We start from the raw sequence: 27,787 nt of genomic DNA, 5'->3' as shown, positions 1-27,787 counted from the left end.
GATCTGGCGTAGTAAAAAACGGACTTAATGGAGGATGATGTCATGGCGGATTATCCGGAGTCCAGAGGATGACGTCACTCCGGGTTATGGCCTTCACATGTATGGTAAGCCGAAGATTTTTTCTGTCAGAAGAGTTGAAGATTGACATGAGTCGGCTCAAATCAATCTGGGGCCTAATGTTGAGGATATAGACCTTAGAGTCACCCGCCAGGAGGGGCCGGGTTACTCGTACGGTCGGGACCAGAAGCCCGGAGCCAAGTTTCAAGAGGATGGGCCGGAGATGGGCTGAGACCCGGATATGGCTAAAAGCCTGTAGTTACAATCTTTATTATTGTAGAACTTGTAGTGTAAGGCAAGTATAGTTGTGAGTCCGAGCCGGACACTCTTATGAGCCGGCCGGGACTCTAAGGGCTTCTGGGCGTCAGCCTCCCTATATAAAGGGACGACCCGGCAGCGGTTTAAGGACGACAACAATCTCATCGAGAGCCGGGCATAGCTGTTTAGCTCCCTGGTGATCGTAACCCTAATCAATACCCCCTCAAACTGGACGTAGGCTTTTACCTTCACCGTAAGGGGCCGAACCAGTATAAACCCTCGCGTCCCTTGTCCCGCATAACCCCTTCAAGCTTCCTAGCTGCGATTGCTCCACGACTAAGTCCTAGCTCGAGGACATCTGCCGTGACAATTCCACGACAGATATAATAGTTGCAGAAACTACCCAAATCTAAAAGTAAATTACAATAATAATAATAATTCTAAATATAAGAAAGATAAAGAACCCCATTTTTCTAGTTCTTATGATGCACTGGGAGCTTATAGACAAAAACTAATCAGTTTAGATAGTCCCTTGTGGCTACGATGGAACCTGGATCAACGCGTCATTGGGTCAAGAGAAGTTCCGATTGAAGTTCAAAAAGAATCCTTTGGGACATATCATGAGATTTATGCCCACTATCTAATAATGGGAAATAGAAAAAAAGAAATTCGTTCGATATACATTCGAACCACTCTTGGTCATATTTCTTTTTATAGAGAAATAGAGGAAGCCATACAAGGATTTAGTCAGGCCTATTCATACACTACCTAAACAAGAAAGTTAGATTCGGCGATGCCCCTCCCCTTTCGGGGGGCATTCCGATTTCCCTAGTATCATCATTATTTGCCACGCGAATCCAGATTGAGATTGAGGCAGTTAAGTTAATTAAATTTTTGAATCACTGACTCAGGCCCATTGTCGAATCCTACTCAGCAATTGTCGAATCCTACTCAGCCGAAAAGGGGGTACTTATGTATGGCGGAACGGGCCAATCTGCTCTTTCATAATAAAGAGATAGACGGAACTGGTATGAAACGACTTATTAGCAGATTAATAGATCATTTTGGAATGGGATATACATCCCATATACTGGATCAACTAAAGACTCTGGGCTTCCATCAAGCCAATCCTACATCGATTTCGTTAGGAATCGAGGATCTTTTAACAATACCCTCTAAGGGATTGTTAGACCAAGATGCGGAACAACAGAGTTTTCTTTTGGAGAAACACTATTATTATGGGGCTGTACACGCGGTAGAAAAATTACGCCAATCTATTGAGATATGGTATGCGACAAGTGAATATTTGAAACAAGAAATGAATTCAAATTTTCGAATAACGGATCCTTCTAATCCAGTCTATCTAATGTCTTTTTCAGGAGCCAGAGGAAATGCATCTCAAGTACACCAATTAGTAGGTATGAGAGGATTAATGTCGGACCCTCAAGGACAAATTATTGATTTACCTATTCAAAGCAATTTACGCGAGGGACTTTCTTTGACAGAATATATAATTTCCTGCTATAGAGCCCGAAAGGGGTTGTAGATACTGCTGTGCGAACAGCAGATGCTAGATATCTTACACGTAGACTTGTTGAAGTAGTTCAACATATTATTGTGCGTAGAAGAGATTGTGGTACTATCCGAGGTATTTCTGTAAGTCCTCGAAATGGGATGACGGAAATTTTTTTTGTCCAAACACTAATTGGTCGTGTATTAGTAGACGATATATATATATATCGGTTCACGATGCATTGCCGCGCGAAATCAAGATATTGGAATTGGATTAGTCAATCGATTCATAACTGCCTTTCGAGCACAACCATTTCGAGCACAACCAATATATATATTAGAACCCCCTTTACTTGCCGAAGCACTTCTTGGATCTGTCAATTATGCTATGGCCGGAGTCCTACTCATAGTGATCTGGTCGAATTGGGAGAAGCCGTAGGTATTATTGCAGGTCAATCAATTGGGGAGCCAGGGACTCAACTAACATTAAGAACTTTTCATACTGGCGGAGTATTCACAAGGGGTAATGCCGACCTTGTACGATCCCCTTCGAATGGAAAAATAAAATTCAATGAGAATTTGGTTCACCCCACACGTACCCGTCATGGGCAGCCTGCTTTTCTATGTTATATAGACTTGCATGTAACTATTCAGAGTCAAGATATTCTATATAGTGTGAATATTCCCTCAAAAAGCTTGATTCTAACGCAAAATGATCAATATGTAAAATCCGAACAAGTAATTGCGAAGATTCGTGCCGGAACGTCCACTTTACATTTTAAAGAAAGGGTACAAAAGCATATTTATTCTGAATCAGACGGCAAAATGCACTGGAGTACTGATGTTTACCATGCGCCCGAATATCAATATGGTAATCTTCGCCGATTACCAAAAACAAGCCATTTATGGATATTGTCAGTAAGTATGTGCAGATCCAGTATAGCGTCTTTTTCACTCCACAAGGATCAAGATCAAATGAATACTTATGGTAAAAAAGATAGGGAAATTCTTGATTATTCAACGTCGGATCGAATCATGTCCAATGGCCATTGGAATTTTATCTATCCTTCTATTTTTCAAGATAATTCAGATTTTTTGGCGAAAAAGCGAAGAAATAGGTTCGTCATTCCATTACAAGATCAGCAAGAACAAGAGAAAGAACTAATATCATGTTTTGGGATTTCGATTGAAATCCCCCTTATTGGTGTTTTACGTAGAAATACTATTTTTGCTTATTTTGACGATCCCCGATACAGAAAAGATAAAAAGGGTTCAGGAATTGTTAAATTTAGATATAGGACCCTAGAAGAAGAATATAGGACTCGAGCGGAAGACTCAGAAGAGGAATATGAGAGCCTAGAAGACGAGTACAGGACCCGAGAGGATGAATATGAATATGAAACCCTAGAAGAATCTAAATATGGAATCCTAGAAGACGAATACGAATATGAAACCCTAGAAGACGAATATGGGAGCCCAGAAAACAAATATGGGAACCCAGAGAACGAATATAGGACTTTAGAGAAAGACTTAGAAGAGGAATATGGGAGCCCAGAGAGCAAATATAGGACCCAAGAGGACGAATATGGAACTCTAGAGGAAGACTCAGAAGACGAATATGGCAGCCCCGGGGAAAGCGCAGAGGAAAAATATGGTACTTTAGAGGAAGACTCAGAAGAAGATTCAGAGGACGAATACGAGAGCCCAGTGGAAGAATCCATCTAAAAAAAGAGGGTTTGATTGAGCATCGAGGAACAAAAGAATTTAGTCTAAAATACCAAAAAGAAGTAGATCATTTTTTTTCATTCTTCAAGAACTTCATATCTTGCCGAGATCTTCATCCCTAAAGATACTTGACAATAGTATTATTGGAGTGGATACAAAACTCACAAAAAATACAAGAAGTCGACTAGGCGGATTGGTCCGAGTGAAGAGAAAAAAAGCCATACGGAACTCAAAATATTTTTCGGAGATATTCATTTTCCTGAAGAGGCGGATAAGATATTAGGTGGTTGTTTGATACCGCCAGAAAGACAAACAAAGATTCTAAGGAATCAAAAAAAAAGAAAAATTGGGTCTATGTTCAATGGAAAAAAATTCTCAAGAGCAAGGAAAAGTATTTTGTTTTTGTTCGCCCTACAGTGGCATATGAAATGGACGAAGGAAGAGATTTAGCAACACTTTTCCCGCAGGATCTCTTGCAAGAAGAAAATAATCTCCAAATTCGACTTGTCAATTTTATTTCTCATGAAAATAGCAAGTTAACTCAAAGAATTTATCACACAAATTGTCAATTTGTTAGAACTTGCTTAGTAGTGAATTGGGAACAAGAAGAAAAAGAAAAGGCTGGTTCTTCCCTTGTTGAGGTAAGAGCAAATGATCTTATTCGCGATTTCCTAAGAATTGAGTTAGTCAAGTCCACTATTTGGTATACATGAAAAAGGTATGGTAGGACAAGTGCAGGACCGATTCCCCATAATAGGTTAGATCACACCAATATCAATTCTTTTTATTCCAAGGCGAAGATTGAATCACTTATCCAACATCCAGAAGCTATTGGCACTTTGTTCAATCGAAATAAAGAATACCACTCTTTGATGATTTTGTCGGCATCCAACTGTTCTCGAATTGGTTTATTCAAGAATTCAAAACATCCCAATGCGATAAAAGAATGGAATCCTAGAATTCCTATTCGAGAAATTTTTGGGCCCTTAGGCGCTATTGTAGCTAGTATATCGCATTTTTCTTCATCTTACTATTTACTAACGCATAATAAAATCCTGTTAAAAATATTTGTTCGTTGACAATTTAAAACAAACCTTCCAAGTACTTCAAGAACTTAAATACTCTTTAATAGATGAAAATAAAAGGATTTCTAATTTCGATAGTAACATAATGTTGGATCCATTCCTTTTGAATTGTCACTTTGTCCATCATGATTCTTGGGAAGGACATTGGCAATAATTCACCTTGGACAATTTATTTGTGAAAATGTATGTCTATTTAAATCGCACATAAAAATATCTGGTCAAATTTTCATTGTAAATATGAATTCCTTTGTTATAAGAGCAGCTAAACCTTATTTGGCCACTACAAGAGAAACTGTTAATGGTCATTATGGAGAAATCCTTTACAAGGGAGATAGGTTAGTTACGTTTATATATGAAAAATCGAGATCTAGTGACATAACGCAAGGTCTTCCAAAAGTGGAACAAATCTTTGAAGCGCGTTCAATTGATTCATTATCCTCGAATCTCGAAAGGAGAATTGAGGATTGGAATGAGCGTATACCAAGAATTCTTGGGGTCCCTTGGGGACTCTTGATTGGAGCTGAGCTAACCATAGCCCAAATTCGTATCTCTTTGGTTAATAAAATCCAAAAGGTTTATCGATCCCAAGGGGTACAGATCCATAATAGACATATAGAGATTATTATACGCCAAGTAACATCAAAAGTGCGGGTTTCCGAAGATGGAATGTCTAATGTTTTTCTTGGGGAATTAATCAGACTATTGCGAGCGGAACGAGCAGGACGAGCTTTTGATGAATCGATCTATTATCGGGCAATCTTATTGGGAATAACAAGGGCTTCCCTGAATACCCAAAGTTTCATATCTGAAGCAAGTTTTCAGGAAACTGCTCGAGTTTTAGCAAAAGCTGCCCCACGAGGTCGCATTGATTGGCTGAAAGGCTTGAAAGAAAACGTAGTTCTGGGGGGGATTATACCTGTTGGTACCGGATTCCAAAAATTTGTGCATCGTTCCCCACAAGACAAGAACCTTTATTTCGAAACAAAAAAAATCTATTCGAGTCAGAAATGAGAGATTTTTTGTTTCTCCTTACAGGATTAGTTCCTTCAGATTCTGATGTAACGAACAATTTTTATGAGACATAAGAACCCCCATTTAACATTTAACCCTATATCATTTGAGGATACATAAACAATATTTTTTACTTTACTAGACTTTTGAACTTAGAACACTAACAGGTCAAATTTTAAATTTTTAAGATTTTTATTTTAATAAGTAAAACAAGTAAGTTAATTCATTAAGGTGGTTATGTTTATACCATGTATCAATGGCCAACTCTTATCTTAGTACAAGGTTCTCTCGGAACAATTTTTATTTATTTCAAGCTATTTCATATCTTTCTTAATCTTCAAAAAGAACTAAATTCCGTAATGGAATGGTAGGATTAAAAAAAGGAAGTGTGGAAAAATGACAAGAAGATATTGGAACATTAATTTGAAAGAGATGATAGAAGCAGGAGTTCATTTTGGTCATGGTATTAAGAAATGGAATCCTAAAGGGCCCCTTACATTTCGGCAAAGCGTAAAGGTACTCATATTATAAATCCCGCTAGAACGGCTCATTTTTTCTCAGAAGCTTGTGATTTAGTTTTTGATGCAGCAAGTTAGGGAAAAAGTTTCTTAATTGTTGGTACCAAAAAAAGAGCAACAGATTTAGTACCATCAGCTGCAATAAGGGCTCGTTGTCATTATGTTAATAAAAAGTGGTTCAGTGGTATGTTAACGAATTGGTTGATTATGAAAACTAGACTTTCTCAATTTAGAGACTTAAGAGGAGAAGAAAAATGGGAAAATTCCACCATCTCCCAAAAAGAGATGTGGCAATCTTGAAGAGAAAATTATCTACCTTGCAAAGGTATCTCGGCGGGATCAAATATATGATGAGATTGCCAGACATTGTGATCGTCCATGATCAGCAAAAAGAGTATATAGCTCTTCGGGAATGTGCCATTTTGGGGATTCCTACTATTTCTTTAGTCGATACAAATTGTGACCCGGATCTCGCGAATATATCGATTCCAGCCAACGATGACACTATGACTTCAATTCGATTGATTATTAACAAATTAGTATTTTCAATTTGTGAGGGCCGTTCTCTCTATATAAGAAATCGTTGATTAAGAATATATAGTGAATTCTTGGGCAACTGCGTAAATTTATGGAATCACTTACTTTACTATATCTTTTTTTGCATAGATTTTTTTTGCATAGAAAAAAGAAGGGGAATATTGATATATATTAGAGGGTATTGATATATATTATGATCTGATGTGCTTTCTTGGTATCCTAAATATAAGATTAATACTTCAATTTGCTGAGTTGAGAAAGAGATGGTTGAATCAAAAGAATTCCTTTTTTGACGTTCAATTTTTATCACAGGACAATATGAATATTATACCTTATTCCATTAAAACACTCAAGGGGTTATATGATATATCGGGTGTAGAAGTAGGCCAACACTTCTATTGGCAAATAGGAGGTTTCCAAACTCATGCCCAAGTACTCATCACTTCTTGGGTCGTAATTACTATCTTGCTAGGTTCAGTTGTCATAGCTGTTCGGAATCCACAAACCATCCCGACCGACGGTCAGAATTTTTTTGAATATGTCCTTGAGTTTATTCGAGACTTGAGCAAAACTCAGATTGGAGAAGAATATGGTCCCTGGGTTCCCTTTATTGGAACTATGTTCCTTTTTATTTTTGTTTCGAATTGGTCAGGTGCTCTTTTACCTTGGAAAATTATAGAGTTACCCCATGGGGAATTAGCAGCACCCACGAGATATAAATACTACTGCTGCTTTATCTTTACTCATGTCAGCGGCATATTTTTATGCTGGTCTTAGCAAAAAAGGATTGAGCTATTTCGAGAAATATATTAAACCAACTCCAATCCTTTTACCAATTAACATCCTAGAAGATTTCACAAAACCATTATCGCTTAGCTTTCGACTTTTCGGGAATATATTGGCAGATGAATTAGTCGTTGTTGTTCTTGTTTCTTTAGTCCCCTTAGTAATCCCTATACCGGTCATGTTTCTTGGATTATTTACAAGCGGTATTCAAGCTCTTATTTTTGCAACATTAGCCACACCCTATATAGGTGAATCCATGGAGGGTCATCATTGAATTGACTCTTTTTGGAAATAGTAATTTTTTTGCAGCTTAGCTCAATTCATGCATGGTTCCAGATAATCTGCTTGGTTGCAAAAAATAGTTAGAAATGCGTATGAATATATAGCCTAGAGTTGTAGGAGAGAGAATAGAATAGACTATATTATGGAATTTTCAAAGTATATATGCATTAAGGAGGGTGGAGTCAGGCTAGATCTATACTATAATATCCTTAATGTCTATAAGTGGAGTCCTCTTTTATGCAGGTTTCCACTTTAAGCAATGATTTTAGAATCCGATTCAATAGAAAATGAGAAAATATGCAAACAAAATAGAAGAAACAAATGTATATATATATAGGATATTATATTATATATTCCTAGGTTAGATTCATTATCTAATCCGATATATGGATATGGAATTCCTTTCTATGTAGTTCGGACAATTCACATTATCATTTCAATTTGATTTCAATTATTACTTTTTAGTTACTTTACTTCTCCCCAATAGAGCTTAGAAGTAAGAATTTATTGGTTGATTGTATCCTTAACCATTTCTTTTTTTGACACAAGGAACTACTCACCATGAATCCACTAATTGCTGCTGCTTCTGTTATTGCTGCTAGATTGGCCGTAGGGCTTGCTTCTATTGGACCTGGAGTTGGTCAAGGTACTGCTGCAGGACAAGCTGTAGAAGGTATTGCGAGACAGCCAGAAGCAGAAGGTAAAATACGAGGTACTTTATTGCTTAGTCTAGCTTTTATGGAAGCTTTAACAATTTATGGACTAGTTATGGCACTAGCGCTTTTATTTGCGAACCCTTTTGTTTAATCTTAAAAAAAATTCTTTTGATTTTGATTAGATACTTTTTTCTTTTTTTAGTAAATTGGTATTTGCTTCCGCAATTCTAATTATATCAATACTTTATTTAATCTACTCCTATTTATTACTCCTAGAATTATCTATTTATCGGGACAGATAATACCCAATTCTAGGAAGGGCTGAGTTGAGTATTATTAATTTAGAAGATATGCTCACCTTCTTATTTCCTGTCCTTAGTTTAGGAAAGTGGAAAGCTTTTTCCTTTTATTTTAGGAATTTTGGGAACAGAACATTTCAACAAAGGAAGTCTTTCACCGGTCAAACAAGACGTAAGACTTAATCTAAAAGAAATTACTAGATTGAATCTATTTGCATTAAAAACCGATCAAAAAAGGGCGAGCGAAGTAAGTGATCGAAAAACTTTGTTCTTTGTTTGTCCTATCTATAAGAGGAGAGCATATGAAAAATGTAACCCATTCTTTCTTTTTTTAGCTCACTGGCCATCCGCTGGCAGTTTCGGGCTTAATACCGATATTTTAGCAACAAATCTTATAAATATAACTGTAGTGGTTCGTGTTTGATTTTTTTGGAAAGGGAGTGTGTGCGAGTTGTCTATTTCAAGAATAGATTGGATCTATCTAGCTGCACATTATAATATTTTTTAGTATTTTTCGGATAAATAAGAAAAGGGTGCAAGATCTCTACGAATTACTTCTGAAGAAATTCAGAAATCATATGGAAGAACCATAGCATTTCGCGACTCATTGGTAAATCAACTTTGATTCTCTATAAACCAAGAATGTGAGACCATTAACACGGTTAAAGCTAAACTGCTTGAAGTCCAGGCAAAAAGAGGTACTCTTTCTACAACTATATTAGTATTAGTACCGAATTTAAACGGGAAATAGCTAATGTAAAATTTATCTGATATAGAACACTCATATCGATAAAATGGTTTGAACTATTTACTAGAAAAAAGGGGGCACCCTGCCCTTTTTTAACCAATGCCGAATCGACGACCTATGCATAAAAAAGAGAAAAAAATTGGATTTGAAGAAAAATAAAATAAAAAAGAATTCTATTAATTTTCATATTCCATTTATTTAGTTAGTTTTTCTTAATGAAATTGAAATTATTAACTAGAGGGCAAATAAAAATAAAGAAACAACTTTGCTGACCATGATATATTTTTATCTAGGCGGAAGAGTCCTCTTAATATTTATCTAGTCTTATATAGGTTTGGTATATTGAAATATAAACATAAAAAAGAAGATAGAGGATAGGCCCATTACTTAAAAGAAGATATGGAAATAGCTATAGAAAAAAGGAGCGTGAGAGCCAAATGAATCAAAAGATTCATGTTTGGTTCGGGAAGAGATCATAAAAGTTGTAAACTTCCAAATAATCTACTTTCATTAAAAGATTTATTAGATAATCGAAAACAGAGGATCTTGAGTACTATTCGAAATTCAGAAGAATTGCGTAGAGGGACCATTGAGCAACTCGAAAAAGCTCGGATTCGATTACAGAAAGTCGAACTAGAAGCGGATGAGTATCGAATGAATGGATACTCTGAGATAGAACGAGAAAAAACAAATTTGATTAATGCTACTTCTATTAGTTTGGAACAATTGGAAAAGTCTAAAAACAAAACCCTTTATTTTGAAAAACAAAGGGCAATGAATCAGGTCCGACAGCAAGTTTTCCAACAGGCCGTACAAGGAGCTCTAGGAACTCTGAGTAGTTGTTTGAATACCGAGTTACATTTCCGTACGATTCGTGCTAATATTGGCATTCTCAGGTCCCTGGAATGGAAGAGATAATTAAATTAATTAGGCCTTGAACTTCTACTTTCGTTTAGAATTTACGCATTATCTTTCCCCTTGCTTCCGAAAAAGAGTCAAGAAACACTAATGGCAACCCTTCGAGTCGACGAAATTCATAAAATTCTCCTCGAACGTATTGAACAATATAATAGGAAAGTAGGGATTGAGAATATAGGTCGCGTAGTTCAAGTGGGGGATGGGATTGCTCGTATTATTGGTCTTGGTGAAATAATGTCAGGTGAATTAGTCGAATTTGCAGAAGGTACTAGGGGTATTGCTCTGAATTTGGAATCCAAAAATGTTGGGATTGTATTAATGGGCGATGGGTTGATGATACAAGAGGGAAATTTTGTAAAAGCAACAGGAAGAATTGCTCGTATACCCGTGAGTGAGGCTTACTTGGGTCGTGTTGTAAATGCTCTGGCTAAACCTATTGATGGGAAAGGCGAAATTATAGCTTCCGAATCTCGCTTAATTGAATCTCCTGCTCCAAGTATAATTTCCAGGCGTTCTGTATACGAACCTCTTCAAACAGGGCTTATTGCTATCGATTCGATGATCCCTATAGGGCGCGGTCAGCGAGAGTTAATTATTGGGGACAGACAGACTGGCAAAACAGCAGTAGCCACAGATATAATTCTCAATCAAAAAGGGCAAGGTGTAATATGTGTTTATGTAGCTATCGGTCAAAGAGCATCCTCCGTAGCTCAAGTAGTAACTACTTTCCATGAGGAGGGGGCCATGGAATACACTATTGTAGTAGCTAAAATGGCGGATTCACCTGCTACACTACAATACCTCGCTACTTATACGGGAGCAGCCCTGGCTGAGTATTTTATGTACCGCGAACGGCATACTTTAATAATTTATGATGATCTCTCCAAACAGGCACAAGCTTATCGCCAAATGTCCCTTCTATTAACAAGACCTCCCGGCCATGAGGCTTATCCAGGGGATGTTTTTTATTTGCATTCACGCCTTTTAGAGAGAGCCGCTAAATTAAATTCTCTTTTAGGCGAAGGAAGTATGACCGCTTTACCAATAGTTGAGACTCAATCTGGAGACATTTCCGCCTATATTCCTACTAATGTAATCTCCATTACAGATGGACAAATATTCTTATCTGCGGATCTATTCAATGCCGGAATTCGACCCGCTACTAATGTGGGTATTTCCGTTTCCAGAGTAGGATCCGCGGCTCAAATTAAAGCCATGAAACAAGTAGCTGGCAAAATTGGAACTAGCGCAATTCGCAGAGTTACAAGCCTTTGCACAATTCGCCTCTGCTCTCGATAAAACAAGTCAGAATCAATTGGCAAGGGGTCGACGATTAAGGGAATTGCTTAAACAATCCCAGGAAAATCCTCTCCCAGTGGAAGAGCAGATAGCTACTATTTATACCGGAACAAGAGGATATCTTGTTTCGTTAGAAATTGAACAGGTAAATAAATTTCTGGATGAGTTATGTAAACATCTAAAAGATACTAAACCTCAATTCCAAGAAATTATATCTTCTAGCAAGACATTCACCGAGCAAGTGGAAATCCTTTTGAAGGAAGCTATTCAGGAACAGCTGGAACGGTTTTCTCTTCAGTAACAAATAAATTTTGCATCTCTACTCTTGTTAGTAGAATAGGAATCGTTGAGAAAGCTTTTTCATTCGAATCATGCAAAAAAGTTTTCTTTGTTTTTAGTTTAGTATAGTTATTTAATGAATAGATAGAAATAAGATTGCGTCCAATAGGATTTGAACCTACACCAAAGGTTTAGAAGACCTCTGTCTTATCCATTAGACAATGGACGCTTATCTTTCATATTTTATTCTTTCTTTTATTTTTTTGCTTCTTCTGAGAAAAAACTGTTAGACCAAAACTCTTTTAGGAAATCAAAAAATCCAGATACAAATGCATGATGTATATATTATATCATGCATATATCATCAAGAAGGAGTATGGAGCCGGTAGTGGGAATCGAACCTGCAACCCTAAGGTTATGAGCCTTATGAGCTACCAAACTGCTCTATACTCTTAAACTAAAGAGGGGTAACTAGTGGATAAAAGAGGGTTGGATACACCCCTCTACCAATATCTATACAAATAGAATAGTCCATTTATATAGAATGGTAAAGAGGGCTCCTCTATGATTATCAATTCCAGAAATCCATACAAATACGAATGGGTATTTTATCCTTACCAACTGGATCTTGTTGCACCCGATAACAAACACTCATAAACCATTTCTCGAAGTACGTGTCTGGATAGCCCAAAATGTCGATAGTTAGCTCTAGGTCTTCCGGTCAAAAAACAACGTCGATGAAGGCGTGTAGGTGCACTATTACGCGGTAGGGATTGCAATTTTTCTCGCATTTTCTTTTTTCACTCAAACTCAAGGGAGAAACTTTGCTTCTTATCTTTTTTTTAAAGATTGACGAATCAAATGATATTTCTGTTCTAATTTCTGCCGCTTCTTCTCCCTCTGAGTCAAACTTTTTTTGCCATAATGTGTCGTTGCTATTATTACCAAGTATACGGTTCTAATCCTAGATGGAAAATTAAATTGAAAAAGAAATCTAAAAAAGGCAGATCCTCCCTCTCTATCAAGAGTAATGAACTAGGTGCTGATACAGTACAAAAAAACAAACTAAATTAACCAAACTTGCCTGATGTTGAGGCAATCAAGAAAGCTGCATAAGTGAATATATAACCCACGGAAAAGTGCGCTAATCCAACCAATCTTGCTTGCACAATGGAAAGAGCCACGGGCTTATCTCTCCAGTGAATTAAATTAGCTAAAGGTGTGCGTTCATGAGCCCATGCTAAAGTCTCAATTAATTCCTGCCAATACCCCCGCCAGGAAATTAAGAACATAAATCCAGTAGCCCAAACAAGATGTCCAAATAAGAACATCCACGCCCATACCGATAAACTATTCATCCCAAAAGGATTATATCCATTGATAAGTTGTGAAGAGTTTAACCAGAGGTAATCTCTTAACCATCCCATCAAATAAGTGGAGGATTCATTAAATTGTGAAACGTTGCCCTGCCATAATGTGATATGTTTCCAATGCCAATAAAAAGTAACCCACCCAATGGTATTTAACATCCAGAAAACTGCCAAATAAAATGCGTCCCAAGCAGAAATATCACAAGTACCGCCGCACCCTGGGCCATCACAAGGAAAACTATATCCAAAATCCTTTTTATCTGGCATTAATTTGGAACCGCGTGCATCTAAAGCGCCCTTTAATAAAATCAATGTAGTTGTATGCAAACCTAGATCAATAGCATGATGAACCAAGAAATCCCTAGGTCCTATTGTTAAGAAAAGCGAATTACTATTCTCATTAACAGCATTCAACCATCCGGGCAACCATAGGCTTCGACCCGCATTGAAAGCGGGGCCATTCAACCATAAGAGTATATCGAACCCATATGTCGTCTTGCCATGAGCAGATTGTATCCATTGGGCAAATATAGGTTCGATCAAGATTTGCTTTTCTGGAGTACCAAAAGCAAGCATGACGTCGTTATGAACATAAAGGCCCAAGGTATGGAATCCTAGAAAGAGGCTAGCCCAACTTAAATGAGATATGATAGCTTCTTTATGGCTCCATGAGCAAAAGCCCCTGTCATGATAGCCAATACATTATCCTCATTCTGTTCCGGATTGTAATCCCTAATAAAAAATAGCTCCATGAGCAAAAGCCCCTGTCATGATGAACCCTGCAATATATTGGTGATGAGTATATAAAGCAGCTTGAGTAGTAAAGTCTTGTGCTATGAATGCATAAGGAGGTAAAGAGTACATATGTTGAGCTACTAAGGAAGTAATAACCCCCAAAGAAGCTAGAGCAAGACGTAACTGAAAATGAATCGAATTGTTGATTGTGTCATAAAGGCCCTTATGCCCACGCCCTAATCTACCCCCCGGAGGAGTATGCACTTCTAAAAGATATTTAATACTGTGCCCAATTCCAAAGTTAGTTCCATACATGTGACCGGCAATGAGAAAAATAAATGCAATAGCTAAATGATGGTGAGCCATTCGGTCAGCCACAAACTTTGTGTTTGTGGATGGAATCCCCCAAGAAGAGTTAGAATGGCAGTTCCCGCTCCTTGAGCGGTACCAAATAAATGATTACTTGAATCAGGGTTTTGGGCATAAAGATTCCATTGACCCGTCAAAAGGGGTCCCAACCCCTGGGGATAGGGTAATACATCTAAGAAATTATTCCATCGAACGTACTCCCCTGGATGCGGGAATAGCAACATGAACTAAATGTCCTGTCCAAGCCAAAGAACTTACCCCGAGAAGTCCTGACAAATGATGATTGAGACGAGATTCCACGTTTTTGAACCACGAAAGGCTTGGTTTCCATTTGGGTTGTAGATGTAACCAACCCGCTATTAAGGACAGCGTAGAAAGAAATAATAGAAAAGAGCTCCAGTATAAAGATCCTCATTGGTGCGTAATCCTATTGTATACCACCACTATAAACTCCAGAATAAGCAATATTCACTGGACCAGCAGCACCTCCTCGAGTAAAGGCTTCCACAGCGGGTTAACCAAAATGAGGATCCCAAATCGCATGAGCAGTAGGTCTTACGTGTAAAGGATCATGTATCCATGATTCAAAATTTCCTTGCCAAGCTACATGAAACAGATTTCCAGACGTCCATAGAAAGATTATTGCTAATTGCCCGAAGTGAGAAGAAAAAATGTTCTGATAAAGACGTTCTTCAGTAATATCATCATGACTTTCGAAATCATGTGCGGTAGCAATACCAAACCAAATACGACGAGTAGTGGGGTCCTGAGCTAAGCCTTGGCTAAACCTGGGAAATCTTAATTCCATAATGCCTTTCAAATCCTCCTAGCCACTATCCTACTGCAATAGTTCTCGCTAAGAAGAATGCCCATGTCGTGGCAATTCCACCCAGAAGGTAATGGGTTACTCCTACAGCGCGTCCTTGTATAATGCTCAAGGCTCTAGGCTGAGTAGCAGGAGCAACTTTTAATTTGTTATGAGCCCAAACGATAGATTCAATGAGTTCTTGCCAATAACCACGGCCGTTGAATAAAAACATTAAACTGAAGGCCCAGACAAAATGAGCACCTAAGAAAAAAAGACCATATGCAGATAATGAAGAACCATAAGACCGAATGACTTGCGATGCTTGTGCCCACAAGAAAACTCGAAGCCACCCATTAATCGTAATGGAACTCTGTGCAAAGTTTCCCCGTGTAATATGAGTTACCACCCCTTGATCACTTATAGTACCCCAAACATCCGACTGCATTTTCCAACTGTAATGGAAAATGACTACCGAAATTGCATTGTACATCCAGAATAAACCTAAGAAAACATGATCCCAGGTGGATACTTGGCATGTTCCCCCTCGGCCAGGCCCATCGCAAGGAAAGCGAAAACCTAGATTAGCTTTATCGGGTATCAAACGGGAACTCCGAGCAAATAAAACACCTTTAAAAAGTATTAATACAGTCACATGTATGGTAAATGCATGAATGTGATGGACTAAAAAAATCTGCGGTTCCTAATGGAATAGGTAACAAAGCCACTTTGCCACCTACTGCTACTAACTCGCCGCCTCCCCACGTTAAGCTAGTACTTGTTGTTGCACCAGGAGCTGTTACGCCAGGCGCAGTATTATGGATATTTTGTACCCATTGAGCAAAGATAGGTTGTAATTGTATGGCAGTATCCGAAAACATATCTTGTGGACGGCCTAAAGCACTCATGGTATCATTATGAATGTACAAGCCAAAACTGTGAAAACCTAGAAATATACATACCCAGTTAAGGTGGGATATGATTGCATCGCGGTGTCTAAGGACGCGATCTAATAGATCGTTGTATCGAGTAGTTGGATCATAGTCTCTTACCATAAAAATTGCTGCATGTGCAGCAGCACCGACTATTAGAAATCCGCCAATCCACATGTGGTGTGTGAACAAGGAAAGTTGTGTACCATAGTCAGTAGCTAGGTATGGATAGGGAGGCATAGAATACATATGATGAGCTACAACAATGGTTGTAGAGCCTAGCATAGCTAGGTTAAGAGATAATTGAGCATGCCATGACGTTGTTAAGATTTCATAAAGACCCTTATGGCCTTGTCCTATAAATGGGCCCTTGTGAGCCTCCAAAATATCTTTAAGTCCATGGCCAATACCCCAATTGGTCCTATACATATGACCTGCAATTAGGAAAAGAATAGCAATAGCTAAATGATGGTGCGCAATATCGGTCAGCCAGAGACCACCGGTTACTGGATCTAGTCCTCCACGGAAAGTCGGAAATTCTGCGTATTTGGACCAATTTAAAGTGAAAAAAGGGGTTGCTCCTTCGGCAAAACTTGGATAAAGTTGAGCCAAAAGGTCCCGATTCAAGTTAAATTCATGAGGAAGTGGTATCTCTTTAGGATCCACTCCAGCGTCAAGAAATTGGTTAATTGGTAAAGATACATGAATTTGGTGCCCCGCCCAAGAAAGAGACCCAAGTCCTAATAATCTCGCTAAGTGGTGATTCAACATGGATTCTACATCTTGGAACCAGACCAATTTGGGAGCGGCTTTCTGATAATGGAACCAACCAGCAAAAAGCATTAACGCTGCAAAAATCAATGCACCAATTGCAGTACAATAGAGTTGTAATTCACTAGTTATTCCAGATGCTCGCCAAAGCTGAAAAAACCCAGAGGTTATTTGGATTCCTCGGAAACCCCCGCCTACATCACCATTCAATATTTCTTGCCCTACTATAGGCCCAAACTACCTGAGCACTGGGTTCATAGTGAGTAGGATCACTTAGCCATGCTTCATAATTGGAAAAACGGGCTCCATGAAAGTACATGCCACTCAACCAAAGAAAGATAATGGAAAGTTGCCCGACATGAGCACTAAAGACTTTTGGAGAAATCTCCTCCAAATCACCAGTATGACCATCGAAACATGAGCATCAACATGTAGGTTCCAGATCCAAGTGGTAGTATCAGGACCCTTAGCTAGTGTTCTTGAGAAATGGCCGGGTCTGGCCCATTCCTCAAAAGATGTTTCTACAGGATCCCTATCCACAACAATTTTTACTTCTGGTTCCGACGAATGAATAATCATTAAGTCCTGCTCTTTCCGGACAAGACATACAAAGAGACCCGCCAACTGTCTTTTTAGTGAATCTTTGAAAGATATATATTTTGAAAGATAGATATTGTGATTAGTTCTTTTCTTTACTATCTACCATCCTTCTATATTTTTTAGTTATTCACTGGAGCAATTATATATTGAAGTCAGTCCGAGGCAAGTGTTCGGGTCTATTATGACATAAAGATTAGGTGCCTAATGGACATTGTTTATCTTGACAAACAAATATTTCTCGACGTAAGAAAAAAATCTTTTTTATTTTTAATTTAAGAAACTAGTGTACTTTTTTTGAGGGCATAAGCTCCTATCTATATCTACTTTCCTTGAGCATAATATAGGTTTTTTTTATTTGATTCTAAATTCCAAGATAACTCATTAGAAATATTAATAAGATGGTCCTAATATATTATCAATATTTAGATTGCCCCCTCTTTTTATTCACTTTATTACTTCTATTCTAGACCCTATCCCTATGGTTTATTCTTATGAAATATCATATAAAATAGAAGGTATAAGAAATGGATATAATGAAATTCTTGATTTGATCTTACGACCTAATTTATTTGATTAATGGATCAACAACCAAACCACCCATTTTATGAAAGAGAAGGAGCATGGTCTTATTCAAATTCAAAGCGCTTCGTAATCTTCAACCAGTTCTGTGCTTCAATATAATTTCCCGGAGTAAGCGCTATAGCTTGTTTCCAATATTCAGCAGCTTGATCAAACCAAGCTTCCGCAATTTCTGAATCACCCTATAGAATGGCCTGTTCTCCTCGGTCGGAATAGGAAGTTCCTTCCCTTAGAACCGTACTTGAGAGTTTCCTACCTCATACGGCCCAGAAATTGCTATCTGAATTTCCCCTATCTTAACTGAATTCGATTTATCAAAAAATCGATCCAATTTGTTCTTGGGTTAAGCAGAAGAAATTAATTACCTAAGTTTCAAACCCTAATTTTTATCAATAATCAGTTTGATCTTTTTTCCCACCTTCAGAAGAATGAAGCATAGATAGATATAGAGCCTTCGTTCAAATTTTCTGAAAGGTAACTATCCCGGTTTCATATATGAAATCTCTATAGAATCCCTGAAAAAGACTTTTTTCCATAAGAAAGAAAAAAGAAATTACTATCTTTGGGATCTGATACTACACCGATGCTTAATCCCTTAGTGGATCGGCTCTATTACATAAGCGGATTCCTAAATTTTGCCCCATATCATGGGATAAGTAAGCAGATTTTTTAGTTGTATCGACCCAGTCGCTCACTAATTGATCTTTACGGTGCTTTCTCTATCAATTTGAGAAACTTTATCCATAGAGTAGTAGTATAGGCCATATATACTTTCTTTGTTTTTTGATTCTCGTGAAGTGTCCTTCCTTCCTACAGCTGATAGGGAAAAATCGTTGTTTTTACTATCCCTATGTAGAAAGCCCTTTTTTTCTAGTATTTACTAGAAAATTTGATCCTCTTTTTTCTTCTATAGTGGAGATAGTCGCACGTAATGACAGATCACGGCCATATTATTAGAAGCTTGCGGTAAGAAGGGGTTTCGTTCTAGTGCCCGGAAATAATATTCCAAAGCCTTTGTATGCTCTCCATTGCTTGTGTGTATAAGGCCTATGTTATAGAGTATATAACTTCGATCATAGGGATCGATTTCTAGTCGCGTAGCTTCATAATAATTTTGCAAAGCTTCCGCATAATTTCCAGAACCTGGCTGCCCTTCGCCTCGCCCCGCCTCTGCTGGAAGGAGCCCGGGCATTTACTCAGTAAGGACCGCGGGTTGAATGTACCAAAGCACAAGATCTTTTTTGCAAAAACGAAACGTTTTCCAGATATCTTCTAAACAAAGCACTGCGGATTGAATATATAAAATATCAGGGACGTTTTTGCAAAACTGCAACGACGGACTACCAGAAGCAATCCCTGGTTTATTAGTAGGTAGAGATATTGAAACAAATGCCGCCCCTCTCTACCATGTCAATTGTAGGTACTGTTTTTAGTAGCTTTCCTCGTGTCTAGTTTTGTTTTTCAGTGTAGTTCGCCGGGCGCGTGGTCTGACTATGCGCATGTTGCAGTGCTAGGTACACTGGTTCCGGTGATGGAGTTCGCCCGTGTACTCCCACTATTAAGCAGCGAGCAGCAGTTTGTTTTGCCGCGCTGTCATCTAATTCGTCGATGTAGCGAGCAACTCAGTGGCAACGTGCTTGCAGCTTGTAGTTTGGTCTGCATCGCTGCGTGTGCGGTGCGCCATCGTTGTTGTTGCAGCTCAGCAGCTCACCCCTGTGCAGTTTGGCCCATGAGGTCGACTGCAACTCTGCACACAGGCGTGTAGTTTTGCCCACGGGGGAGTGCAGCTCGACCAACAGGAGCATGCAGTTCGCCCCATGGAGTCCACGGCTTTCCGGCCAACTCGCGTGTGCCCCTGGACTCTCCACACGCACTTGTTTTTTATGAGGCATTCACTGTGTATGTTGGAGAGGTTCTCCTCCGTGCGGGTTCTTTTTTTAGGTAGTTCGCTTCTTTCACAAGCGAACTCTTACAACACCTATTTATTTTTGTTTATATCCGGTCCAGTGTAATTCGTTTGGTATGTTGGAGAGGTTCATTTTTCATGAAAAAAAGGTTGATGCGGCCTACTTCGAGGAGTACTGTGGTCCACTTGAGTCAAATGTAATTAATTTTTGTAAAATTAGATGCAGTCCGTTTGGGCACCGCTTGAGGTTTGCATGGCTCGTGTGTGAAGTTTTTTTTATATTTTTATATTTTTTTAGGGTTGTTTAGTGGACCACGGGTGCAGTTCGCGTGCAATTTTAGAATGCATTTTTTAATGTATCGTTAATTCTATGTGTATGCAATGCAAAGAGAAGAAAAATGCAGTTCGATTGCCCAGCCTCGATGTCCCACTACGAAAAAGTGCACTGTGCTTGTGTGTTTCAAAACTCAGTCGATTGCCGTTCACTTCGATTTGTGTCACGGTTCACTTGCCCTTGTCTCAGCGGTCTGCCCTTGTTCATAAAAAAATAGAAAAAGACGACAATATGTCATTCACATATACTTATCAGAAAGGTTGTAGTGCTCCCACTCACATTCTTGTAAATACAGGCTTCACCGCAAGACTGTATAAAACTATATGCTTTGATCAACTCATCAAAGCGTATATTCCAACTCCGAGATGCTTGCACCAGTCCATAGATGAATCGCTGGAGCTTTGCACACTTTGTTAGTACCTTTAGGATCAACAAAACCTTCTGGTTGCATCATATACAACTCTTCTTTAAGAAATCCATTAGGGAATGTAGTTTTGACATCCATTTGCCAGATTTCATAAAATGCGGCAATTGCTAACATGATACGAACAGACTTAAGCACCGATACGAGTGACAAAATCTCATCGTATTCAACACCTTGAACTTGTCAAAAACATTTTTCGACAATTCGAGCTTTGTCGATAGTAAGACTACTATCACCGTCCGTCTTCCTCTTGAAGGTCCATTTATTCTCTATGGCTTGCCAATCAACGGGAAAGTCAACCAAAGTCTACACTTAGTTCTCATACATGGATCCCATCTCAGATTTCATGGCCTCAAGCCATTTCGTGGAATCTGGGCTCATCATTGATACGTCTCCGTCGTATCTATAATTTTTTATTGTTCCATGCAAATATTATTCAACTTTCATATACTTTTGGCAACTTTTTATATTATTTTTGGGACTAACATATTGATCCACTGCCCAGTGTCAGTTCCTGTTTGTTGCATGTTTTATGTTTCGCAGAAAACCAATATCAAATGGAGTCCAAACGGGATAAAAACGGACGGAGAATTATTTTGGAATATTTATGATTTTTGGGAAGTAAAATTAACGTGAGACGGTGCCCGAGGGGGCCATGAGGCAGGGGGCGCGCCCCAGGGGGGTAGGCGCGACCAGGAACCTCGTGGGCACCCCGTAAGGCGGTTGATGCCCTTCTTCAGCCGCAAGAAAGCTAATTTTTATGAAAAAATCACGGCGAAGATTTCAGTCCAATCGGAGTTACGGATCTCCATATATATACGAAATGGTGAAAGGGCAGGAGACGAGAATGCAGAAACAGATGCACCAAAGGTCAAGGAAGAAGAAGACGAAGGGGCCCCCCTCTCCCCTTCTCTTCTGGTGGCGCCGGAACGCTGTCGTGGCCATCATCATCACCGCAATCTTTATCAACAACTTCAGCGCCATCATCACCAACTCTTCCCCCCTCTATGCAGCGGTGTAACCTCTCTCTTACCCGCTGTAATCTCTACTTAAATGTGGTGCTCAACGCTATATATTATTTCCCAATGATGTATGGCTATCCTATGATGTTTGAGTAGATCCGTTTTGTCCTATGGGTTAATTGATGATCATGATTGGTTTGAGTTGCATGTTTTATTGTTGGTGCTGTCCTATGGTGCTCTCCGTGTCGCGCAAGCATGAGGGATCTCCACTGTAGGGTTTGCAATATGTTCATGATTTGCTTATGGTGGGTGGCATGAGTGACAGAAGCACATACCCGAGTAAGTAGGTTGTTTGCGTATGGGAATAAACAGGACTTGATACTTTAATGCTATGGTTGGGGTTTTACCTTAATGATCTTTAGTAGTTGTGGATGCTTGCTAGAGTTCCAATCATAAGTGCATATGATCCAAGTAGATAAAGTATGTTAGCTTATGCCTCTCCCTCAAATGAAATTGCAATAATGATTACCGGTCTAGTTATCGATTGCCTAGGGACAAATAACTTTCTCGTGACAAAAAGCTCTCTACTAAAACTAATTTAGTTGTGTCTTTATCTAAACAGCCCCTAATCTTTATTTACGCGCTCTTTATTATCTTGCAAACCTATCCAAAAACACCTACAAAGTACTTCTAGTTTCATACTTGTTCTAGGTAAAGCGAACGTCAAGCGTGCGTAGAGTTGTATCGGTGGTCGATAGAACTTGAGGGAATATTTGTCCTACCTTTAGTTGCTCGTTGGGTTCGACACTCTTACTTATCGAAAGAGGCTACAATTGATCCCCTATACTTGTGGGTTATCAAGACCTTTTTCTGGCGCCGTTGCCGGGGAGCAATAGCGTGGGGTGAATATTCTCATGTGTGCTTGTTTGCTTTATCACTAAGTAATTTTTATTTGATGTTCTTAGTTGTTTTCTATCTTTAGTTATGGGTAGGAAACGCAAAATACCAAAAAAAATAGTTGTACCTATAAACCAATGGTTTAAGAACCACTCAAAATCTATCACACTCCTGAAGCTTTTTACTTGGATCATCTTCGATCCCTATGTGCTCGTGCTGAAACCCCAACTAGCTTAGTTGAGGGCAAATCTTTAGATGAGCATATGCTTGTTATGTGCGACACCATATATCTTAAAAAGGGAAACTTTTGCTAGGTCAAATTCATCGTTTGCACTGCTATGCTTGGAATTTATGTGAAATATATGATTTTACTTGTTGTTCTGAAAACCCTAAGAAACACCTTCCCTATCAATGTGAGTTTAGTGATAATGGAATCGTATCTTCGTATGCTAAGGGTGTTTATAATTACTATGATGTTCAACAAATTGAAGAATTTGTTGCTTTTAAGGGTGCTTATGAAATTGCTTCTTTGATTGAAAAGTATGATGCTAGTCTTTACAAATCTGAAAACTTTGCCATACTTAAATATTGCTATGATAATTATGCTTCTAATGCCTATGTTGAACCATATATTGAGGACTACTCCGCTGTCCAAGAAGAGACTAATATTTTGCAGGAGTCTATGGAAGAAGAAATTGATGAAACTGTGAGCTCATTGGATGAAAAAGATGAGGAGGAGAGCGAAGAACAAAAGGAGGAAGAGTGGATTAGCTACCCGTGCCCACCTTCTACTGAGAGTAACTCTTCAACTCATACATTGTTTAATTTCCCTTCGTGCTTACCGAAGGATGATTGCTATGATGATTGTTATGATCCCGTTGATTCTCTTGAAATATCCATTTTTGACAATGCTTGCTATGCTTGTGGCCAAGATGCCAATATGAATTATGCTTATGGAGATGAACTTGCTATAGTTCCTTATGTTAAACAAGAAATTGTTGCTATTGCACTCACGCATGATAGTCCTATTATGTTTTTGAATTCTCCCAACTACACTATATCGGAGAAGTTTACCCTTGTTAAGGATTATATTGATGGGTTGACTTATACCATTGCACATGATGATTTTGATGAATATAATATGCATGTGTTTGCTGCTCCTACTTGCAATTATTATGAGAGAGGAACTATATCTCCACCTCTCTATGTTTCCAACACGATAAAATTGCAAGAAACTGTTTATACTATGCATTGGCCTTTACTATGTGTGCATGAATTGTTCTTTTATGACATGCCGATGCATAGGAAGAGAGTTAGACTTTGTTGTTGCATGATATATGTTACTTTGTGCTCACTACTAAATCACAAATCATTGTTAATTAAAATTGTCTTTGATATACCTTGGGATCCGGGTGGATCCATTACTTGAGCACTATATGCCTAGCTTAATGGCTTTAAAGAAAGCGCTGCCAAGGAGACAAACCAGAAGTTTTAGAGAGTCATTTACTTCTGTTGAGTGCTTTTATATAGTTTAAAAACAACAAAAACAAAGAGGGGAACCCAAAACTTTTTCAAAAAGGAAAGTGAAAGTGAGAAAGACAAGCATTGTTAAAGTGGGAGCTAGCCTTGAACTTTGTTCATGCTCACGGAAACTTTGTGAATCTTGATTACAGAAACTTTTCAATAAAAATAATTATCCCCTTGTACAATTCCATTGTATTATAAAAATAATGCGCCAAGGTTCGCCTTTAGGATGTTTACAATGCTTATTGGTTTGCATGGTGCAGGACAGAAACTTTGGCTGTAGTGCGCGATTTTAAATTTTTTACTGGAACGTCAAAGCGTTCTGATTCTTTTTGCACTATCTTTCTATACAAATTTTTTATTTTTCCTAATTCTTGCTGAATTTTTAAAGCATCAGAAGTATGGTGAATGTTCAGATTATTACAGACTGTTCTGTTTTAGACAGATTCTTTTTTTAATGCATAGTTTGCTTGTTTTGATGAAACTATCAATTTATATCAGTGGATTAAGCCATGGAAAAGTTATATTACAGTAGAAAAAATGAAAAAACAAAATATGAATTGGTTTGCAACAGTACTTAGAGTAGTGATTTGCTTTATTATACTAACGGATCTTACCGAGTTTTCTGTTGATGTTTTGTGTGGATGAAGTGTTCGATGATCGAGAAGGTCTCGATGTGAGAAGAAGGAAGAGAGGCAAGAGCTCAAGCTTGGGGATGCCCGAGGCACCCCAAGTAAATATTCAAGGAGACTCAAGCGTCTAAGCTTGGGGATGCCCCGGAAGGCATCCCCTCTTTCTTCAACAAGTATCAGTATGTTTTCGGATTCGTTTCGTTCATGCGATATGTGCAATCTTGGAGCGTCTTTTGCATTTAGTTTTCATTTTTCTTTTATGCACCATGCTGGTATGAGATGGTCCTTGGTTGATTTATAAAATGCTCTTTGCACTTCACTTATATCTTTTGAGTATGGCTTTATAGAATGCTTCATGTGCTTCACTTATATCATTTGAAGTTTGGATTTCCTGTTTCTCTTCACATAGACAACCGCCATTTGTAGAATGCTCCTTTGCTTCACTTATATTTGTTAGAGCATGGGCATATCTTTTGTAGAAATAATTTAACTCTCTTTCTTCACTTATATCTATTTAGAGAGATGACAGGAATTGGTTATTCACATGGTTAGTCATAAAATCGTACATAAAACTTGTAGATCACTGAATATGATATGTTTGATTCCTTGCAATAGTTCTGCGATATAAAAATGGTGATATTAGAGTCATGCTAGTGGGTAGTTGTGGATTAGTAGAAATACTTGTGTTGAGGTTTGTGATTCCCGTAGCATGCACGTATGGTGAACCGTTACGTGGTGAAGTCGGAGCATGATTTATTTATTGATTGTCTTCCTTATGAGTGGCGGTCGGGGACGAGTGATGGTCTTTTCCTACCAATCTATCCCCCTAGGAGCATGCGCGTAGTACTTTGTTTCCATAACTAATAGATTTTTGCAATAAGTATGTGAGTTCTTTATGACTAATGTTGAGTCCATGGATTATACGCACTCTCACCCTTCCATCATTGCTAGCCTCTTTGGTACCGTGCATTGCCCTTTCTCACCTCGAGAGCTGGTGCAAACATCGCCGGTGCATCCAAACCCCGTGATACGATACATTCTATCACACATAAGCCTCATTATATCTTCCTCAAAACAGCCACCATACCTACCTATCATGGCATTTCCATAGCCATTCCGAGATATATTGCCACGCAACTTCCATCATCATCATATACATGACTCAAGCATTCATTATCATATTGCTTTGCATGATCGTAAGATAGCTAGCATGATATTTTCATGGCTTGTCCGTTTTTTGATGTCATTGCTATGCTAGATCATTGCACATCCCGGTACACCGCCGGAGGCATTCATATAGAGTCATATCTTTGTTCTAGATATCGAGTTGTAATATTGAGTTGTAAGTAAATAAAAGTGTGATGATCATCATTATTAGAGCATTGCCCCAGTGAGGAAAGGATGATGGAGACTATGATGCCCCCACAAGTCGGGATGAGACTCCGGACTTTATGAAAAATAAAAGAGGCCAAAGAAGCCCAAATAAAAAAAAGAGGCCAAAGAAGCCCAACAAAAAAAAGAATAAAAAGAGAATAAAAAAATGAGAGAAAAAGAGAGAAGGGGCAATGTTACTATCCTTTTACCACACTTGTGCTTCATAGTAGCACCATGTTCTTCATATAGAGAGTCTCTTGAGATATCACTTTCATATACTAGTGGGAATTTTCATTATAGAACTTGGCTTGTATATTTCGGTGCTGGGCTTCCTCAAATGCCCGAGGTCTTCATGAGCAAGCAAGTTGGATGCACACCCACTTAGTTTCAGTTTGAGCTTTCATACACTTATAGCTCTTAGTGCATCCGTTGCAAGGCAATCCCTACTCACTCACATTGATATCTATTGATAGGGCATCTCCATAGCCCGTTGATACGCCTAGTTGATGTGAGACTATCTTCTCCTTTTTGTCTTCTCCACAACCACCATTCTATTCCACCTATAGTGCTATGTCCATGGCTCATGCTCATGTATTGCGTGAAAGTTGAAAAGGTTTGAGAACATCAAAAGTATGAAACAATTGCTTGGCTTGTCATCGGGGTTGTGCATGATTTGAATATTTTGTGTGGTGAAGATGGAGCATAGCCAGACTATATGATTTTGTAGGGATAACTTTCTTTGGCCATGTTATTTTGAAAAGACATGATTGCTTTATTAGTAGGCTTGAAGTATTATTGTTTTTATTTCAAAAGATAGACTATTGCTTTGAATCACTCGTATCTTAATATTCATGCCATGATTAGATACATGATCAAGATTATGCTAGGTAGCATTCCACATCAAAAATTATCTTTTTTATCATTTACCTACTCGAGAACGAGCAGGAATTAAGCTTGGGGATGCTGATACGTCTCCGTCGTATCTATAATTTTTGATTGTTCCATGCCAATATTATTCAACTTTCATATACTTTTGGCAACTTTTTATATTATTTTTGGGACTAACATATTGATCCAGTGCCCAGTGATAGTTCCTGTTTGTTGCATGTTTTACGTTTAGCAGAAACCCAATATCAAACGGAGTCCAATCGGGATAAAAACGAATGGAGAATTATTTTGGAATATTTATGATTTTTGGGAAGTAAAATCAACGCGAGACGGTGCCCGAGGGGGCCATGAGGCAGGGGGGCGCCCCAGGGGGGCAGGCGCGCCCTGGACCCTCGTGGGCACCCCGTAAGGCGGTTGATGCCCTTCTTCGGCCACAAGAAAGCTAATTTTTAGGAAAAAATCATGGCGAAGATTTCAGTCCAATCGGAGTTACGGATCTCCATATATATATACGAAACGGTGAAAGGGCAGCAGACGAGAACGCAGAAACAGAGAGAGACAGAGAGACAGATCCAATCTCGGAGGGGCTTTCTCCCCTCCCACGCCATGGAGTCCAAGGATCAGAGGGGAAACCCTTCTCCCATCTAGGGAGGAGTTCAAGGAAGAAGAAGACGAAGGCCCCCCCTCTCCCCTTCTCTTCCGGTGGCGCCGGAAC

The 27,787-nt window shown here is 38.7% G+C and overlaps 1 non-coding gene and 5 pseudogenes across 1 annotated transcript; 3 read left to right on the top strand and 3 right to left on the bottom strand.

Annotated features, from left to right (window-relative positions):
• Nucleotides 1–702: 702 nt before the first annotated feature.
• LOC123165127 (DNA-directed RNA polymerase subunit beta''-like) lies at nt 703–5,722 on the top strand (annotated as a pseudogene).
• Nucleotides 5,723–6,889: 1,167 nt separating this feature from the next.
• On the top strand, nt 6,890–7,763 carry LOC123165121 (ATP synthase subunit a, chloroplastic-like; annotated as a pseudogene).
• A 2,592-nt stretch (nt 7,764–10,355) lies between these two features.
• LOC123165112 (ATP synthase subunit alpha, chloroplastic-like) lies at nt 10,356–12,037 on the top strand (annotated as a pseudogene).
• Nucleotides 12,038–12,127: 90 nt separating this feature from the next.
• Nucleotides 12,128–12,199, bottom strand: TRNAR-UCU (transfer RNA arginine (anticodon UCU)). Its single transcript has one exon. It is a non-coding gene; the product is annotated as a tRNA-Arg (tRNA).
• A 737-nt stretch (nt 12,200–12,936) lies between these two features.
• LOC123165105 (photosystem I P700 chlorophyll a apoprotein A2-like) lies at nt 12,937–15,507 on the bottom strand (annotated as a pseudogene).
• Nucleotides 15,508–18,129: 2,622 nt separating this feature from the next.
• LOC123157746 (photosystem I assembly protein Ycf3-like) lies at nt 18,130–19,323 on the bottom strand (annotated as a pseudogene).
• Between the last annotated feature and the right edge of the window lie 8,464 nt (nt 19,324–27,787).

This window comes from Triticum aestivum, chromosome 1D (assembly GCF_018294505.1).
Source record: "Triticum aestivum cultivar Chinese Spring chromosome 1D, IWGSC CS RefSeq v2.1, whole genome shotgun sequence".
Taxonomy (NCBI): domain Eukaryota; kingdom Viridiplantae; phylum Streptophyta; class Magnoliopsida; order Poales; family Poaceae; genus Triticum; species Triticum aestivum.
This window is presented reverse-complemented; position numbering and strand designations above follow the sequence as displayed.